This window comes from Hemicordylus capensis, chromosome 5 (assembly GCF_027244095.1).
Source record: "Hemicordylus capensis ecotype Gifberg chromosome 5, rHemCap1.1.pri, whole genome shotgun sequence".
In the NCBI taxonomy this organism is placed as follows: domain Eukaryota; kingdom Metazoa; phylum Chordata; class Lepidosauria; order Squamata; family Cordylidae; genus Hemicordylus; species Hemicordylus capensis.
Window position 1 is genome coordinate 171,833,778 of NC_069661.1, and position 20,481 is coordinate 171,854,258.

Consider the following 20,481-nt stretch of genomic DNA (forward strand, 5'->3'; position numbering starts at 1 on the left):
AGAGGTGAGGAGGTGAGCAGACGGTGGGCAAAGCTGTACCAGCTGGGAGGAGAAGGTGGGAGGCGGTGGTGGGATGGCAAGGCCCTGTCCTGCCCAATGGGGAGAGCTGTGGGGGGAGCAAGCGAGTGAGCGGCAGGGGGAGAGTGAGTGAGTGAGCAGCGGGGGGAGAGTGAGCGAACGAGCGGCAGGGGGGAGAGCGAGCGAGCGAGCTGTGGGGGAAGAGCGAACGAGCTGCAGGGGGAGAGCAAGTGAGCGAGTGAGCTGTGGGGGGAGAGCGAGTGAGTGAGCGGTGGGGGAGAGTGAGTGAGCGAGCAGTGGGGGAGAGAGCGAGCGAACGGCAGGGGGAGAGCGAGCGGCGGGGGGAGAGCGAGCGAGCAAGAGGTGGGGGGAGAGCGAGCGAGCAGGTGGCGGGGGAGAGCGAGAGAGTGAGTGGCATGGGGGAGAGCGAGAGACTGGGGGAGAGCGAGAGAGTGAGCCGCGGGGGGGGGGGAGAGCGAGCCGCGGGGGATGTCACAGGCTCAGTACACAACTGCACAGATGCTCTGTGCGGGGTCAGCTAGTTTATTTATTATTTCTCTGTGTAAACTGCCCTGAGCCATTTTTGGAAGGACGATATAGAAATCAAATAAATAAATCAAATAAAAATAAATCAATAAATAAGTCACAGTATTACTATTGATTTTTATTATTTCACTGAACTCCTCTCCCGTGCTGCCTGGCTGGCTCCCACCGCTGCACACGATGCAAACACATGCTGATGCTGCTCTCTCCTCACTTGCCTGCAAGCGCATTGCTGGCTGCTATGGTTGGGCAGGCTGGTGGGTGGGAAAGCAATTTGGGCTGATCCGCTCCTCCACTCACCATTGTCACCCTCCCCCCTCCCTCCAACAGCCATCATGACAGTGGAGCCAAAGGAGGAGGCTTTGGTTTTCATTTTAAAAGTTGTGCAGAAGCACTGTTCAGGCACAGACAGGGAAAACAACAATTGCCTGCTCTGTGTCCTCCTGCTGTTTCGCTTGGAGCCACTCTCTGCACTGCTAGGCAGGGCTCTGGGTGGTGGGTGGGCTGTTTTAGTCCGCTTGACTTTCACTGAATGTGGATGGCATGGCAGGATAGATGGATGCATGGAAGAACACACTCCCAACCTGGAAGTTTGGAACAGCAGTGAGATGGAAGCTGCTGCCTCTCTGCCTGCTGTTCCACAGCGATTGATTGTAGCAGAGGGAGGAAGTGAACAGTGCAGCAGTGAGCAGGGGCAGGCTGATTGGACTCGGAGCTTCAGACACCCAGACGCTCAGCTTGTGTGCACCCGTGGCCCATCCACCATGGGGCCTGTCCCCAGGGCGAATGCCCCTGTTGCCCCACCCTAAGGATGGCCCTGATACTGGGCAAGTTTTAACACTATATGCTGGTAATGGCTGTCTCCACATGATGCCAATAGTCCAGTGTGCAGACAATTAAGATTTGGCCAAAGCACATCCTCTATGAAAAGATGCCAAGATAGGTCTTGGCGGGAAATGGAGAGTTGAGTGGATACTCTTCTAACTCATTATGCCTCTAATCCATCTCCATCATTCTATCACAGGGCTGCTCAACTTCACCCTTCTGCAGCTGTTGGCCTACAACTCCCATAATTCCTGGCTGTTAGCTACTATGACTGGGGATTATGGGAGCTGTAGTCCAAAAACAGCTGGGGGGCCTAAGTTGAGCAGACCTGTTCTATCATGATCTCATGCATGGTAAACTTGAATTGAATTGAATTGAATTGTTATACCTCCAAGGCAGAATGGACCCTAACCTGCACTAAACAAAGGTATTGGAAGCATGGTGAATGTGCAAGGAAACTCTTCGCATACAGATTAAAACAGTCACGTCACATCACTTTATTCCTCATATTTGGGACCCCAGCAGACTATCCATACCTCACCTGAACAAATTTTAAAATTTTATACTGATCTCTATACTGCTGGTTCTATTGCTGTATATTGATCTTTCTATATTAAAACAGATCTTTCTTTTATGAAAGTGTTTCACTGCCATCTTTAGCTGCAGTGCCATCTTTCACTGTTTCACTGCCATCTTTAGCTGCAGTGCCATCTTTCACTGTTTCACTGCCATCTTTAGCTTTAGCAAAGCAGCCTTAGTGTTCCCTTTTCAGTTAGAGGAATTACAGCTAGCTCCGAAAAATATGGCTAACTAAAGCACCTGAGCCCGATGGCTTTCTAATAGAATGGTACAAAACATTTTCAAACATTCTGTTTCCAAGATTATTGTCAGTCTTCTCTGAGTCCCAGCATACTAAATCTCTTCCTCTATCCCAATTCATTGCAGTTATTTCATTTCTGCTTAAGACAGACAAGGATCTAACTGTGCAGTTAAAGACCTTTTTTCTTTAATCAAGGTTGATATTCAATCAATCTTTATTATTACAGTCATTGATCAGCATAAAGTATAAGTGGTGATTACATATGGTATTATACATAAGTATAATAGAAATTAAAGTACATAAAAAGAAACAAGAAGCATAAGGGCACAAAAAGCCTAAAAAGCACAAAAGGACATAAAAGGATGGAGGGCATAAAAAAGGGATGTGAAAAGGTCAGAAGACATAAAAAGACAAACATGCATAGAAGTGTGAGTAATAAAACTAGATGATCTCCTGGCCATGAGGCTATAAGGGGCAGTAAGATAAGAGTTTAGGGTGCACAGTATTGAATGAGCGAAGTGTAGAGCCCACTCTGAGTCACCAGTAGCAATAGCAATAGCAATAGCACTTACATTTATATACTGCTCTATAGCCGGAACTCTCTAAGCGGTTTACAATGATTTAGCATATTGCCCCCAACATTCTGGGTACTCATTTTACCGACCTCAGAAGGATGGAAGGCTGAGTCAACCTTGAGCCCCTGGTCAGGATCGAACTTGTAACCTTCTGGTTACAGGGCGGCAGTTTTTACCACTGCACCACCAGGGGCTCTCTAAAGCCAGTAGTCAGATTAAGTCTGATAGGACCCACTGCCTACTATCTACCAACACATGCTAGTCGCTGCCACACAGAACCTGGCAACGCATATGTGATAACAGGCTTAATGTCAGAAAGCAGGAAAGAGGCATTGGCTTGAGCATCCCAGATACTTGCATTGCAATGGAAAGATGTGGGAGGCATGAATGTCTTTGTAAAACAAACAGTGGAGGAGGACATGCTCGGTAGTTTCAATCTGCCCTGAGCCAAAGTTGCTCTGCAAATGGAGTCCTTCTATAACACCCTTCTAGCACTGCTGAGGGGCACGACAGCAAGCCAAAGTGAACACCTCCTGTACTTTGGAACCTCCAATTAAGGAAGTTATGCCACTGGAGAGGCAGTGTACCTTAAGCCTATCACTCATATGAAAGTTTGGGACCCTGCTGAGATTGGTTTGGCACTCAATATCTATAATGCACTGCTTGATGTTGGCTTTCACCTAGGCGTGGCCCATGCTAAAGAAGGTTGAAGGAGAAAAGCCCAGGGTAGCTATTTTTGTCTCAACTGACCAAGTCCAACTAGATTGGTAATCATCATCTAGGGTTAGTGGGGCAAGACCAACTGAGCATAAAGATAGTCTGAGGCAGCAGCAAAACATGGCACCCACACCCTAGCTTCCACCTTGATCAGGGCTGTCTTCAGGTGCAAAGTGGCATTGGAGACACATCTTGGTACTTGGAGTCCTGCCCAAAGGAACTGAGATAGCGCATGTTCCAGAGTCATGAAATTGGGGAAGGAACTGAACAAGCAGCTTGGCTATGAACAGTTCTAGAGCCATGGGAATATAATGGCCTCCTCTCATCCACAAGAATTTGAGGATGGCAGAGGAGCTCCTCTGAGCATTTAAAGCCACATGTTCCCCGTGAGCTTGCCTAGAGCCGCCGGAATGAAAAACTACGCCCAAGTATTTGAAGAGCGAAACCTACTCAATCATATCCCCATCAATCTGCCAAGAGTGGATTTGGGCTTCCTAGTGAAGACCATAATTTTAGTTTTAGGATAGTTGATGTCCAGGCAGTCCTCCAGTACAGAGTCAGGGTTACATTTGCCATGGCCTGCCGCAGGTACGGCTCCAACTGTATACTGTATTAAGGGGCCTGCCCTTATTCATTCCTAGAAGCTCGTTTAGCAACTTTCTCAAACTTTCCCACCAGTTTATCTGGCATAAAGACAATCTCAGATTTTCTCTTCATAAATTACAATTACCAAGTGTGTGTGTGTGTGGGGGGGGATATATGTGAATTTTCCAGATATCATTTAATATCATGGAACATACTTGCTTAGTCAGGTCTTTAAATTAAAACATGATCTTCCCAACCCTCCAGCATGGTCCACCCTTGAGCTTTCTTTTGTTGGGCTCAACATTTTCACAGACTGGAGGTACCTCTCCTCCTACCATCAAGGCTTTGAGACAAGCCTGGCATGCTTTGTGCTGTCACAATGGCTCTGAGCCTTACACCCATGACAAAATGACCCTTTGGTACAACCCTGAAATCAAAGTAACCCTGAAATCAAAGTAATATGTTTATGTGAAATAACTGGGCCAGAGATAATATTTTAACTCTTGACCAAATTTTAGACACCAGTCACAACTTCCTGCCTTTTGAACAGTTGCACATACAGTCTGATCTGTCCCTGACAGATCAATGTCAATAACTGCAGCTGAACCATGCTATAACTTCCAGATTTGGGTTCTCTGCTCTAGGTGATTCTGAACTATCTGGAGTTTTAGAACACATCATTTGCATTGCTAATCTGCCTAAACCCAACTTATCATTATACCGCTGGTACATATACCACAATAAATATGATGTATCACTCCTACATGCTAAATGGAATGACGAACTGGAAACCCAGATCCTTCCAGCACAGTGGATCAATGCTCTAGCAAGCATATATCTTCTACCCTAGATCTTAAATTGGGGCTTATCCAGCAAAAATTGATATTCTGTACCTACTGGACACCTGAACGCTTATTCCATAAATGTATCACTGCTTCTCCCTTATGTCGCCGCTGTGGTGTTGCTGAGGGCTCCCTAATTCATATGATATGGAGTTTCAGTGTAATAGCTCCCTGTTGCCAAGACGTGATTGACCGCATCAACCTAGTTTTGGATTCCAGTTTTAAATTTTGTGACAGAATAATCCTTATTTACCACATGTCTGGGGTAGCAGATCATGCCTCTACTGTGCACTACTTGTCACCAGGTGTATTATTTTACAGTGCTGGAAAGGTTGTTTCAACCCTTCAGTTTATCAATGGATAGAAGACCTCACTAATCTGGCAGCTTTTGAACTGACAACTTGTCATCATATGCTGAAAGGGGTCCCCATATCAGAATATGAAAGGATTGTTTAGAGTTATTTGCATAATTTCCTCTATTTCAAATCAATAACTGTATTAACCCCTTCATCCTCCTCTTCTCTCCCCCACCCCCATTTCTGATGTAATTATTTTGTTATAACATGGGGGTTAGAATGGAATAAAACTGTTAATTAGAAGGGGTGAAATGATCTGGCCAAAGCGTCAGACAGGTCCAATAATAATAAAAAAGAGTCAGGGAGCCTCACTTAGGGTTGACGGGGGCCGCCACTGCACCCCAGACCTTACAATGAAGAAAACTGCCATAGGAAATTAAACGTTTTTAAAATTTAAATCTAATCTCCCCACAAACACAAGTGTGGCAACTGGGGTGTTATTGTAAAAAATAAATTATATATATATATATATAAAATCTTACATTTGTATCCTACTCCAAGGGATTCAGGGTGGCTGTCTCCCTCCCTTCCCATTTTATCTTCACAACAACCCTAGGAAGCAGCTTAGACTGAGAGAAAGTGAGTGAGTGTGTCAGCATAGTGTTTTCCAGCCATAGTCCAACACTCTAGCCATGGTGGTAGCACAGTTGCTCTACTAGAATCAATGCACTTAAACTTCTTCAAAAGCCAGTGCAGAAAGGCTACTGGGAAATAAAACAGTACAGAGTAATAGAACAGGCACTCAAGCAGTGATGATGTGAAATGTTGGAATGTATTTGATCCTGGCACATTTTACAACTTTTAATTATTGCTTTAGAGTAACTAAAGTAGAAATTGGGGGTGCTGCATGCATCAATTCTTTTTCATGTTCAAACTAGCCATATTTGCATACATATATTAAGCTCATTCACATTATCTAATTGCCAGGGAGGGTGGTGGGAAAGGCAGGATCTCATCTAACTTTCCCCCAGATGATCTTCGTTGTCTTATTGGCAGCACCACTTGTGCGCCCACATGAGCAGCACTCTGGTAGTGGCACAGGAGATCTGGAGGCCAGGGAAATGCAGCCTGGCCTCCAGAAATCCCACAATGCACTACACGAGGAACACTCTGTATTGGGGGATTTCCCCGCTGCTGGATCATTGGTTTGGGGGTTTGTCCCCTCCCACTTCAGGCTCCAGCAGCAAAGGGAGGGGATTAAAAGGAACAGTCATTCCACTAAGCACTAATTTTGATGTTGTGATTAGTGTTATTGCAGTAAAAACAGTGTTTTTGCATAGGAAGTGGTGATATCTTTCTTTTCATTGTGTTACTTTTCTCCCACTCCACAAGCTCCTCCCTCTGATCACCCATAACACGGAGGGTGCTTCATTACCAACTGCAAACTTGTTGTCCCCAAAACCCTACATAAAGAGTGGATTTTTGTTTATTTAACCTCAGATGTAAATTGGGCTACACTCTAACGTGCAGTGAAAAATCCATATTGTGCATTGACTGCTCCCGATAACTTGCAGGGACTTCGGGGTAAATCTGGCCAGAGAAGATGCGAGTTAAAGGGCTTTAAAAGTCCTTTGTGAAAAACCTCATGCTAATATCTGTCCTTACCATGTGCCCTCTGTAATGTGTATAAGTAGGCTGCATTTCTCCTGCCTGCATTGCAGATAAACTTGTACAGTATAGGCTTGCTTGGCACATTTGCTGCATCATTTGTGAAGGAATGTTTTATATTGTGAACCTCCCAGGGACGTTTTGTATGGGACGGTATATAAATGTATTCAACAAACAAACAAACATATACATGTGCTGAATGAGTACATTCGCCAGCCTTTTGTGAAACCACTGCAGCCAGCAATAGTTTGGCAGCCAGCAGGGAGATGAGTTTTTTCATATTTTATGTTTGGTTTGCTGGTTAAGAATGGGGACTACCTATTGGTGGAACTGTGAAGTATACATGTTTACACTTTTTATTTTGTGGTGATTTTTTGCCTCATCGCTATTCAGTTGTCTATTTCTCAACTGATGCCAGATCAGTGAGCAGAGTGGGACCTAGTCCCTTTTGTAATCAACTGTATCTCAGTGGGAGTTTGTCTTTCCGGAGAGAGATATCTCAGCTCTCCTTTAGGGCTGAGAACAGCAAAATTAGAATTCAGAGCAGCTAACGACCAGACCCACCATGGCAGGTGAGAAATTGTGCCATTAGATTAAAGGAGCATGGTAGTACCTCTCTAGTTGAGGTGAGTGCCCCCCCCCCCAAAAAAAATGGTTCAGCAGGGCTGGCCTTGTATTCTGAAGATCAAAAGTATCACTCTGTTCAATGTGACTATGCTTGGCATTCAGAGTCTGTCCAAGAATGTGACGGATGTCTCCCCATCTGGATCCCTGACTCTTCTTCTTTCTTGTCAATGGGAGTCTTTGCTTGCCTTCTGCCAGTTTTGCTGTAGGATCTGCAACCAGATAAATACAAACATTCCCATTAGATGTGGCTATCCCTTTCATCAATGTGAAGTATAGGACCTGTAGAACTGATCTCTTAATCAGGAATAAGAGAGACATTGCCAACAATGGGGGATGCCTACCTATGCTATGTAATTGCTGAATGCACTGTTACGTCAAGAAACTCTGCTCAAACGATGCATGCTGCCCTCAGTGGCGTGGATCTCTGGAGGTCAGGAAAATGAAGCCCGGCCTCCAGGTATCCCTATATGCACTGTGTGGGGAGTGTGGTGCACTGAGAGATTTCCCCTCAAGCCAGGTGCTCTAGGCAACCAGCTCTGTGTCTGCTCAGGCTGATTGCAGCCTGAACACACACATGTCCCTGTACCTGGGTAAAAGGGTGCCGGGATTGGCCTCGAAGGCAGCACCAGGTCTGGCCAGGTTTGAAGGGAATGTTGGAGGAGGCATCCATCTCGCGAGCCCTCACCTGCAGTCTGCAGCCTGGAGAGATACAAACTGAGGATACATCAAGAATAGGAAAGGAGGGTCTGAAGACAGATGGTGCAGGAACCTCGCTCAAGCTATGCCCTGCATGAGAACCTAGCACTGAGTGCCGGCACATGAAAAGGTCAGATATAAGTGTACTAAATAATAATACTTGCTGTTATACAGTGGGGGCATTTTAGGGCATTTAAAACATTTCACGCAGACTGCCTTGTGGTAATCCTTACAACAGTCATAGGAACATAGGAAGCTGCCATATACTGAGTCAGACCATTGGTCTATCTAGCTCAATATTGTCTACACACAGACTGGCAGCGGCGTCTCCAAGGTTGCAGGCAGGACTCTCTCTCAGCCCTATCCTGAAGATGCTAGAACCTATTTGCTCTTCCCAGAGCAGCTCCATCCCCTAAGGGGAATATCTTACAGAGTTCACATGTAGTCTCACATTCATATGCAGACCCTGCTTAACTAAGGGGACAAATCATGCTTGCTACCACAAGACCAGCTCTCCTCCCACAGTCCTGAAAGGTAGGCTGGAATTCTGACTACCATATTGGCCCAATCTACCCCCAGCAGAGTACCTCCAGTGGCTGGTGTCCATCTTACGTTTCTTTTAAGATTGTGAGCCCTTTGGGGACAGGGATCTCTCTTATCTTATATATTTATTATTTTTCTGTGTAAACCACCCTGAGCTATTTTTGGAGGGGTGGTATAGAAATCAATCAATCAATCAATCAATCAATCAATCAAGTAAATAAATAAACAAACAAACAAACAAACAAATAAATAAATAAATATTGTGGATGGGGCTGAGAGTGAGGGAGTAGCTTACCATAGGTCATTAACTGAGCCGATAGCAAAAGTATGATTTGAACCCAGGACTTCACGGCTTCTTGGGTAATGTATTGCACCACTGCTCTTATGAGTGCCCTCCCACTTCCTGCAACACAGGAATAAAAAGGTGCCAGGCATAATAGTAAGAGGACCACAGGCTCCTAGATCCTGCAAGAGCTTGAGCCTTCCATTCAACAGTGGTTGGCTCTCACTAATGAGATACAGTGCTGGCAATTGAGTACCAGTTGCAGGGGAGTAACAGCAGAAGAGAGGGCATGCCCTCAACTCCTGCCTGTGGCTTCCAGCGGCAACTGGTGGGCCACTGTGTGAAACAGGATGCTGGACTAGATGGGCCTTGGGCCTGATCCAGCAGGGCTGTTCTTATGCTCAATTATGAAGCCTGAAAGCCTAGCAACTAGGGCTTCCATTCAAACACTGAAGAGATGTCAAATGGCCAGCTAGATTTGAACATGGTACTTGGGATTTGGGGACAGGTTTCCCCTTCTGAAAGTCAAGATGGTTTGATGGATGGTAGGGAGCCTATGAAGATTGGTTGTCTACCAGACTGCATGAACTGAGTTTCCTTTCACAAACTCTTTTGTGAGTTGTGGCTCCTGCTCTGCTCTGCAGCTTTCTGTCATGGTGTCATCTTATGGCCCCTACATCACAATCTGCAGGTTGAGGTTGCCATAGGACCACAACCCATTTTTTGGCATCATCGCTATTCAGTTGTCCATTTCTCGACTGGTATCACAGCTGAGAGCAGTTTGGGAGTGTGTCTCCTAAAGTTTATCTCTTTGAGCATTTTAGTGTTTATAATTCAGAGTTTGTGTCTCATCATGGCAGGTAAGAACTTATACCATTAGATTAAATGGGCATGGTAGTTCAGGCGAGTGGCAAAAAAAAAAAAAAAGGTCCTGCCATTGTAACCTTCAAAATTCTATTGTTTATAAACATGACAACTGTTGAACTAATAACTTGAAACAAAACGTGTGTGATCTGCTTGATGAGGTTTAATTAGATTCTGTTGCAGGCGCAGTGTCTGTCTCTTTAATGATGGAAGGTGAACCTTTAGGGAGGCGGGGGAGAGGGGAGACATATTGGGAAAGCCAATGGCTCTTTAGAGCAATGTGAGGAAGAAGCCGTGTGTGGGGTTATTTCTGTAGCATCCTTTCCTTCCGCCTCCCCATCCTCTCTTGTCCGTCAGGCCGAGAGTGGCTGCTTCAGAATTACCTCACACTGCCCGGCTGCCGCCCCTCCCCCCCCAGTCAGGATGCTGACAGGAAAACTGCCCTTGACTTCTGCTCTAAGAAGGTCTTCTGGGCTTCAATGGGCTGGGCTACTTTTCCTACACCTATTCTCTATTTTAAAAAACACTGAGGCAATTTCAGCGACATTTAGCCTATTTACTACCTATCCATCCTCAGCACAGCATCCCTCCAGTGGCCGTTGCTGGTGTCTATCTTATGTTTCTTTTTTAGATTGTGAGCCCTTTTGGGGACAGGGAGCCATTTTATTTATTTATTTATATCTATGTAAACCACTTTGGGAACTTTTGTTGAAAAGTGATCTGTAAATATTTGTTGTATTTGTATTCAGAACCACACAAAAGTACACACACGGCACAAACACACACAACAGAAAGGCACACATGCAACCCAAATTGCATGCACAAAATACAGAACAGCAACATAAATGCAGAAACACACATAAACAAACACACAAATGCACAAACTCACAAACACAGATGCAACTAAACTATTTAGGGTAGTGAAATCCAAAACAAATTGTGAGGAGCTCCAAAGGGATCTCTCCAAACTGTGTGAGTGTGTGACAAAATGGCAAATCCGGTACAGTGTTAGCAAATGTAAAGCTATGTATATTGGGGAAATCCCCCCCCCCAACTTCACATATATATGTATATATACTGATGGGGTCTGAGCTGTCCCTACAATCCATCAAACCATCTTGACTTTCAGAAGGGGAAACCTGTCCCCAAATCCCATGAATCATGTTTAAATCTAGCTGACCATTTGACATCTCTTCAGGGTTTGAATGGAAGCCCAGGATGCTAGATGTAATTTGTGGGACAAATACAAATGCAACAGAAATGAAGAAAGACAAACACAGATGCAAAGCACAAATGCACACAGACACAATACAAAAACATATGCAGCAGCCTACACACACAGAGTCACGCAAATGCTTGCCATACATTAATGCAGAAAGAGAGAAACACACGCATAACACAGAGATGTGCAAATTCAAAAACACATGCACACAACAAACAAATGCAGAAAAACACTCACAGAGGTATAATGAATGTGCACACAATAAGCACATTCATAAACACATGCCGCACAAACAGATATATGCACACAGAAGCATGAACACATGGATATTGAACACAAGCATACACACACAAACATGTGCAAATACAGTATATTTTTGAGAATGTTGTGTATTTATGGGGGAAAACTGGTCTTGTTGGTTTGTATTTTTGTGCTGGTGGTCTTCACTTTAATTCTTATAGCAGTCTTTTTGTTAGTTAGTGAGCCCCTGGTGGCGCAGTGGTAAAACTGCCGCCCTGTAACCAGAAGGTTACAAGTTCGATCCTGACCAGGGGCTCAAGGTTGACTCAGCCTTCCATCCTTCCGAGGTCGGTAAAATGAGTACCCAGAATGTTGGGGGCAATATGCTAAATCATTGTAAACCGCTTAGAGAGCTCCGGCTATAAAGCGGTATATAAATGTAAGTGCTATTGCTATTGCTATTGCTAGTTAAGAATTAATGTTGAGAATTGATTAATGTACTGTGAGAATTTAAGAATTGATTAATGTACTGTGGCATGAAAGGAAATGTTTGATGCAAAATTCTGAACTTATAAATGCCTGTATCAAAGAAAGAGATGCCCTTAGTGCTGTTCTTGAAGTATCTGTTCACATTGGCAAGGAACTTACCGAATCACATATCTGAGCAATCGTGTTCAGGAACGAGAAACTGTTAGACACCTTTTAACTAGTGAAAATAGTGCCTTTAAAGAAAAGTTTACAGTGTCTAAAACTTACACCCAACTTTTAGAAACTTGATACAGTCAGCTGCTTAATTATGTAACTCAGAGAGAGAAAGGGATGTGAATAAGCGTGCTGCTCCATACCTTCTGGAACAGACCCACCTCACTGCTAGCAGTGAGCGTGTGAGTAAAATAGCAATCTCTAGTCAGCTAGAGGCCAAGCCTGGGTCTCTCTTGGCATTTGAGCCTCCAGTTTCCCCTTCACCCCTCCCCAATCCAACCCCTCCTCCTTTGCCCAGGGAAGGAGGCCCCTAGCAAAAGCAACTCACAGTCCAGTCTAACTTTTGCCCTCTCCCTCTTGTATTGGTCATGTACCAGGGTGCTGTGCCAACAGAGGCACTGCTACAGGGGACACATTGTTGCATCCTGTGGTGACAATAGATCCGGCCTTGCCAGCAGGAGTGGAGGAAGTACCTAGCAACCAAGTAGACGTAAACGGTCCCAGAGGCTACCCCAGTAGTGCCTGTGGTCTATAGTCACATATTATGATGATTTATGATTATTTATTCAATTTCTATACCGCCCTTCCAAAAATGGCTCAGGGTGGTTTACACAGAGAAATAACAAAAAAATAAGATGGCTCCCTGTCCCCAAAGGGCTCACAATCTAAACAGAAACACAAGATAGACACCAGCAACAGTCACTGGAGGTACTGTGCTGGGGGTGGATAGGGCCAGTTACTCTCCCCCTGCTAAATAAAGAGAATCACCACGTTAAAAGGTGCCTCTTTCCCAAGTTAGCAGGGGCGCTATAGCCAGCGTCCCAGCAGTTTTACCTACACACTTGGTCCATTTAAATCTCCTTAATCCAGAAGCTGAGGAGTTTGTGCCTTCACAGCTGCCTCTTGCCTCCATAAAACCCCCTCTCCCAGCCAAAACACAGGTCATGGCTATCATTAGCTATGATCAGTGGGGAAGACCTAATCTGGATGCTAAAGCAGGGAAGCCTGAAAACCTAGCCCGACTCATCCTTGATGCAGGAGCTGCCCTGCCCCCACCTGGACGACTGGTGGCAAGCCCACCTCATGCTCCGTGAAGCTTAGTGGCTAGGCAAGTGAGGCACTGAAAGCCCCCACCATCAAAGATGCTCCCCTCACAGCTTCTAAGTTGCAGTGTACCTTAGAATGCGCAGCTCATGATGGCAGCGAGGAAGGAATTTGGGGGATTCCCTTTCTTCGTGCCCAAATGCTCACAAGTGACCTGGCAAAGGGTCTATTCTTTTGTGGCAAGGAGTAGATCTCCCTTCTGTCATTTCAGTCGTCCACAGGTTCGCAGCCCTTAAAGCGGTCGCTCCCCTCTCCCTCCCAGAAGCAGCCACAGATCTCTGGCAGCAAGCTGTGCCAGCAGTCTGGGCCAAGAGTAAAACTGAAATTGGCTTAGGAAAAGGAAGAAGGTCCCTTCTCATTGAAGGCCCTTATCCAGCCCCTAAAAAACATTGCATGTACCCCAGAACTGCAGAGGCATCCCGCCAAGCCTCTATCTCTGATTTTAAAAAAACACCAAATAGTTCTGGTGCACGTACAGAGTGCCAGCACTGCCCTCATGTGGCCAAAGCAGGAATTCAGCATTAGCCAATTGTCAAGGCCTCCAGAAAAAGCTCTTAAAGCTGGATTTCACCCCTGGTTCTCCGACAGTCCATGTTGCCATGAACGGAGGGATGTCCGAACAGGGTTTGGTGCCGTAACATGGCTTCTTATTTAGCTAAGTTGTGAAATGGAAGCCTCAGATGGACTGTTTGCTATTCAGCCACCACTCCAGAGATACCCACAAGCCATTTTGTTTTGCCCCTTTTGACAGCCCCTCACGTAACACTTGCTTGAACTATTTCCCAAATCTGCTCTGACATTTGGAACTCTCTGCCACTAGAGTTCCCCAACCATGGCCAATCAGTGTTAGCTACCTTTTTGCCTAGCTCACCAACCCACTTTTTTATATATGTGTTTACATTACTTGTTTTTCCTGGCTGCATTGGCTAGCCAGTTGCTTTTCAATTGCTTTGTATCTTTATTCCTGTATTACTTATAAAAGTTGTAGAATTTAGCTTTAGATTATTATTGATTAGTAATCAATTGTTATGTCTGCATAGTCTAACCATATTTTTTAGTTTTATAAACTAATTGCTTTTAGTCACAGCTATAGTTTAATGTATGGTACTTGCCACTTTTTGATTGTTTATTTATTAATAATAATAATAATAATAATAATACGATTTCTATACCGCCCTTCCAAAAATGGCTCAGGGCAGTTTACACAGAGAAATAATAAATAAATAAGATGGATTCCTATCCCCAAAGGGCTCACATTCTAAAAAGAAACACAAGATAGACACCAGCAACAGTCACTATAAGTACTGTGCTGGGGGTGTACAGCGCCAGTTTCTCTCCCCCTGCTAAATAAAGAGAATCACCACAGTAAAAGGTGCCTCTTTGCCTGCAAATAATTGCTCTAGTACTTGGATATCAGTAGTAATGATTAGAAATGTTTAGTATTTATTAGTTAACTCATATATTCATTTGAACTACATATAAGTATTTGGTTAGTTTTTGATGTTAGTATGGTTCATCAAAGGTTAAAAACGCCTATCTCTTGCTGGAAAGTGAGATGTGCCTACTCCTTTACTAACTTTTCTGCTTTGATGCTATTTTACCCACCTTTACACCAACCTCACCCACACTGACTTCACTCATACTCACCTATAGGACTAGGAATGCACAGGTACCTTAAGCACCTGTTAGAGAGTGAACAGATGCGTATAAAGAGATTCTGATAGTAATTGGCTTCACCAGCTTATTAGCAGTACCTTAAAGAGCACTCTCAAAATGTTCACAGAACTCTATCTCTAGAGTGGATGCCTCCAAAGTATTGGGCCGTCAACGGGAGGAATATGTTACCAGCTGAGCTTATATTGCCTGCTCCCAGAAGCCTCCCTGGTTGCAACTGCATTTCCAGATTTGGAGACTGCACTTTGGCTATGCTCAGGTGCTCCCAGTCTATATGAGCTCTCAGTCTATGTGAGCTCCCAGTCTATGTTATACATGGGGACAAGTCACTTAGTCGGCAGTGGACTGGTCGCCCCTAGATTTGACTACAAGCCCAACAAATTGGAAAGCTTCACACTCTCTATGAGGGGTGCCCAGCTAAGCAGATTCCCAGAACTAGCTACTGCAAGTGTCTGGCATCTAAGATCATTTCAGTCTTGGAATGAAATCTAAACTCCCCCCTTCCTCTCTCAAAGAGAGACAATACCTGGCCATCAGCCTGGGAAGAGAAGACAGATAAGACAGCCTTGAATGCCATAGGCGATTCACACACATTCCTACCCAGGAAGGACTAAGACCAGTGTTCTCTCTAATTTTTTTCATCTGTGTGTGGAATGAATTTTGTTCTGGGTGGCAGTATCAAGGCAATGCGTACACACAGACATTCAGAGTGGGACCTTCCTGATTAAACCTGAGCGGGATGTAAAATTAACTGAGTGGGGATCAAAAAACATATCAGTGTGTACAAACGCACATGCCTTAGAGGGAACAGTGGCTAAGACACAATGCTTTCCAAAAAAAAAAAAAAAAAGTTGTCTGGGCTCCCCTATTCAGCAGAGCAAAACAAAAGAAATGTGTCCTCAAGGCACATTTCGGGATAGAAGTATCCCTAACTGCATGACCCAGTGTGCTTCCTCGTGTATTATTACACCTGGGACTCCCACTGTGAAACATCTCAGTGCCTCTCACTCCGGACCCACCTTGGTGTACCGGACAGGTGATATTTATTTATTTATTTATTCATTCATTCATTCATTCATTCATTCATTGTTACATTTATATACCGCCTTTCATTAAAACAATCCCAAGGTGGTTTACAGCAAAAATTTAAACGCAAGATGGTAAAAAAGACACAATTAAAATATTAAGTGAAAAATAGTAAACAAATCTGATTAAAAAATTAAAAACAAAAGCATCAAAGCAATACAGAGTACAAAGAGCAGCAGCAGAGAATCAAATAAATGCCTGGGCAAAAAGCCAAGATTTTACACTCTTTCTAAAAGCTGTGATGGAGACTGAGGAGCGAATAGCCACTGGGAGAGCATATAGCCTCTTGCCCGGCTCCTTCAGGGCTGAATCTATCCCTTTCTCTTATTTCTGTAATCTTGCCCCTGTAATCTTAAAGTACTTCTCTAGGCCACCTGGGAATTTACACATGATTTTGAACTTTAAGCGAAATGTGCCTTACAATAGTCTGTTTCTTAGCATTTCTGTAGTGCCTTTAGACTAGGGCTGCATAGTAATTTAGTCTGATTTTATTTCTAATAAACTCCTTTTTGATTTAATTCAAACCTTTCTCTCAAGCCAGTTTTCTTGAGTTCATACGCTTGCACAAATTAAGGCTGATTGGAACTGTTTCCCCTTTTGAGCTAAATTCCCCACATTCGCCTGAACTAGGGGATGCAGGCCAATCACCCTCGAAGCAATTTCATCAATAGCACACACGTATGCAACACAAGCACAAACACAGAAAAACAAAAGCCCTTCCACATACAAGCTCAGATTAACACAAATGCAAACACACTTGCACAGAAACACAACCATAAATTTCCTTTTCACAAACCATGGACATTACAAGGTAGAAAAAAAATCTGCCAAAGTTAAAGCTGTCTTAACCTGACTCAAGCTCCACAAACCGGGAAATTGAAACTTTAACAGACATGCCACATGATCAGTAATGATGTTATCTAATTTCAAAAATGATGCTCACTTCCAACTTGCCCTCTGTCACCAATCTTTGGTCTTCAAGACCCAAATCAAGATGGGGAGGATGGAAAGCCGGGCACCCAGGGGCGTAGCAAGGTTGGAGTGGGCCCAGAGACGAGATTTTAAAATGCCCCCCCCACTCAAAGTCCAGGGCCTCCGCACACCCCAGGCCCCCAAGGATTTAAGTCTGATATTCCAAAATAAGTATGCTGCCTGGAAATACATTTCACTGAATACACACATGCACACGTCACAATATATAGTGATACACATTGAGTACTATACATTTGTTTTACTTTTAATGCCTAGAACACACTAGAAAGATGAATTATTAAAATGGCCCCCTTGCTGCAGATTAGCAAAGGAGACTTTCAACCATGCAGGGTGAGCCTATGTTTGTTTTCCCAGAATTCTGAACAAATTCAGTCAAGTTCGATTCCAGGAGGTTTTTCACAGGAGGCTTTTAAAGCCCTTTAACACACATCTCCACTGGAATGGAGGTGCTGCATTCACATGTTGGCCAGATTTACCCTGAAGTCCCTGCAAGTTATTGGGGAGCAGTTCACACACAAGAAAAATAAAATAAAATAAAAGCACAAGACATGCTTCACAGTTCTCACTCAGACCTTCTGGGTTGCAAAACAACTTGAACATAAGTGCATTTATAAATGAATGAATAAAATAAATATAATACTGTTTCTTCCAGAAGTTTTTGTAATTTTCTGCCATGAAACAAGCCACTTATAGGACTTTTTAGATAGTTTTTTTTAAGCCAGCAAATTTTCCAAGCTGTTTAAAAATAAATATTCAGAGACTTCTCAGTCCCCCCCCCCCATCAAAGCCCTATGGCAAGCAGATGCCTATATATCCGGGGCGGGGGGGGGGGAAGGTAACCACAAAAAGGAGTTCACACTCTACCTGGCAAATGCTGGACTGGGCAGGGCAGCAAGGGGTCTTCTGCTGCAGAGAACAGTGGTGGCCACTCTGGCTCCTCCTCCTTCCTGGCTGGCTTGGGCCCTACTGGAGTTCAGGCTCCACAGAGGCCTACACTGAGGCCTCCATGGAAGCCCCGCCCACCCGCCGATCAGCTGAGAGGCGGGAGAAAAGGAGCTCTTTGCAGCTTGTCTGCTGCCTGGATTGCCGGCCAGGAGAACAAGCTGGAGAGACGGCGAACGGGGCAAGTGGCTGAGGGGCCTTGGCGCTGGGCAGGGGGCAATGGGGAGTCATGTGAGGTGCCTCTGGGGGGCCCCTCCAGGCAGTGGGGCCCCCAGACAACTGTCTCCCCTTGCCCGATCGTTGTTACCGCCTGCAGGCACCAGCGAAGATGCCCCATGTTGTCCTGCTCCTGTACAGCCTTATGAAGCACCTTAGCCATCATGCTTAAACAGTGCTGACTCAACTGAAAAGAGGTTTTATGGTGCACTCCAGTAAGGCTGGAGGGCAGCACCATCCCAAGCTTGTCCCAAGCTCAGAGGAAAAGAGGTTCATCACTGGTTTGTCTCTCTTCTGGCAGTACTACAGTTTTTAGCATCTTCTATGACACTGCACAACAACATTACTGATCATATGGCACATCTGTTAAGGCATCAGCCTTAGGTTTAAGTTTCCTGGCTTTGTGGAGCTTGAGCCAGATTATCTATCTATTGACCTACCAGCTTTGTAGACTGCCGCAAACTTCTGTCTCTGGGTGATTTACAACAGAGAGCAAATTAAGACAAAAATGAAAACCTTAAAACAATTTAAAAGCATAGTAATGTTAAAAAGCTTGGGTGAAAACATAAGTCTTTCAGGACTTTTAAAAACTTGTCTGAGATGGGGAGGCTCTTATTTCAGCAGGGAGTGCATTCCGGAGTCTCGAGGCAGCCACAGAGAAGGCCTGTCCGTGTGTAGCCACCAGATGAGCTGGTGGCAACTACAGATGAACCTCTCCAGATGATCTCAGTGGGCAATGGGGCTCATGGCATTCTCCTAAATACCCAGGGCCTAAGCTGCTTAGGGTTGGATAGGTTATAAAATAAAATAAAAACATCTTATTTATGTATTGAGAACTTTGGTTGAAAAGTGGTATATAAATGTTGGTAGCAGTTGTAGTATTTTCCCCGGGAACCTGTAAGCCTGGCTCTCTGGCTATATGCAGGTCAGGGGTCTCTGGGTGTTCCTCCCCCAGATCAAAATCTCCAAGGCTAGCTAGTCCTGGGGAAGTCTGAGCGATGGGTCCCCCACATCATTCAAAGTTAACATTAGTATAATAGCAATGTAAACCTCTGAGACTTGCCTTTGACCAAAAATGTATTTAAAATGTGTAAAAAATATTTAAAAATGAAATCAAGAATTCTTTCTTTCTTTCCTTCCAGGGGCAGAAGAGGCAAGAGCAAACAAGAGCAGGCCCACCAGCTCCAGCAGCCACTTGGGGGACCGGAAGCTGCTGCTGTCCCCCCTGCTGCAGCAGCCTGGGGCTGGTTCTGAGAAAAGCACCCTTTTCTTGGGTGATCCAGCACCTGTGGCGGGATCACCCAAGAAAAGGGTGAAGTATCCAAAAATATCCACCAGCCAGCCCCAGGCAGCAAGCTGCAGCGAGGGGAAGCCGCCACAGGAGGGCAGACCACCAGCCCTCCTGGGGAAGATCCCCCAAGCCGGTCTTCGTCTGGGCAATGCCCGGGCTGGGAGTGTGCCTTCTGGGGTGAAACCCCTTCCCCACCTGGGGGAGGGGAGACACCCCAGAAGGTTGCTGGAGACCACGGTGGACCCTGAAAGAGGACTGACATCTATCCCCAGGAGCAAGGGGGCTGTGGACCTTGGTGGGGCCGGGCAGGGCTTCTTCTCCCTGGGGGAGAGCCATTTCTCTGGCTGGCCCAGTGAGATGGCTCTTCCCCAGATCACGTCATCTGAGAAGAAGACCCTGACCCCAATGGGGAGACCTCCGCCAAAGCCACTGCCATCAAAATGGCAGGATCCATCGGCTCGGCGGAGAGTCGAACCATTGCCAGCGCTGACAATCAAAGCGCTGGGGCCCCCCAAGATAGGGCCACCCCCTTGCTACTGGGGACGTCCACCGATGGTCTCCAGCTCCGTGGCCACACCAACGCCACCACACTCCCGGCCAAATCCACGCCCTTGGGAAGAACCATCTAACCTTTCCCAAGGGCTGTGGATTCAGGGGCAGCCCTTACGAAGACCGGCTGATCTTCCGGCGGCAACCCCTCAGAGGTGAGACAGCAGCAGTGGAAGGGACCCCCCCCCCCAAATACCATCACCTGGCTGCTGGAGCACCCCCGCTACCTCTTGCTTCTTCCTAGCTCTATTCCTTGCCATGACTTGTCCTTTGCGGACATCCACTACAGTCAGGCCTGGCTGTCCCCTCTGGATGAGACCTCGGAGGAGGACCTGGATCTACACCGCAGATCTCAGAGGATCCAGGACACCCAAGGTCATCTGAAGGCCCCATGCCCCAAGACCACATTCAGCCGACCAACATCAGGCCATCGGAGTCACTGTTACCATCGACTTGGATTCCGAAGGGTCACTAAGGGAAACAACATTGGAACAGCCTCAACAAAGCCCGAGACTACAGCATCAGGCAAGGTTCCTTGAAACCATCTAGAGCCTTGCCCT

At 45.5% G+C, this 20,481-nt stretch overlaps 1 long non-coding RNA gene across 2 annotated transcripts in view; it reads right to left on the reverse strand.

Annotated features, from left to right (window-relative positions):
* Nucleotides 1-6,034: 6,034 nt before the first annotated feature.
* LOC128326748 (uncharacterized) overlaps nucleotides 6,035-20,481 on the reverse strand; it is a 38,144-nt gene continuing 23,697 nt past the window's right edge. For both annotated transcript variants that reach the window (XR_008308239.1, XR_008308236.1), the window contains one exon: nucleotides 6,035-7,725. This is a non-coding gene — a long non-coding RNA (uncharacterized LOC128326748). The remainder of the gene's footprint in view (nucleotides 7,726-20,481) is intronic.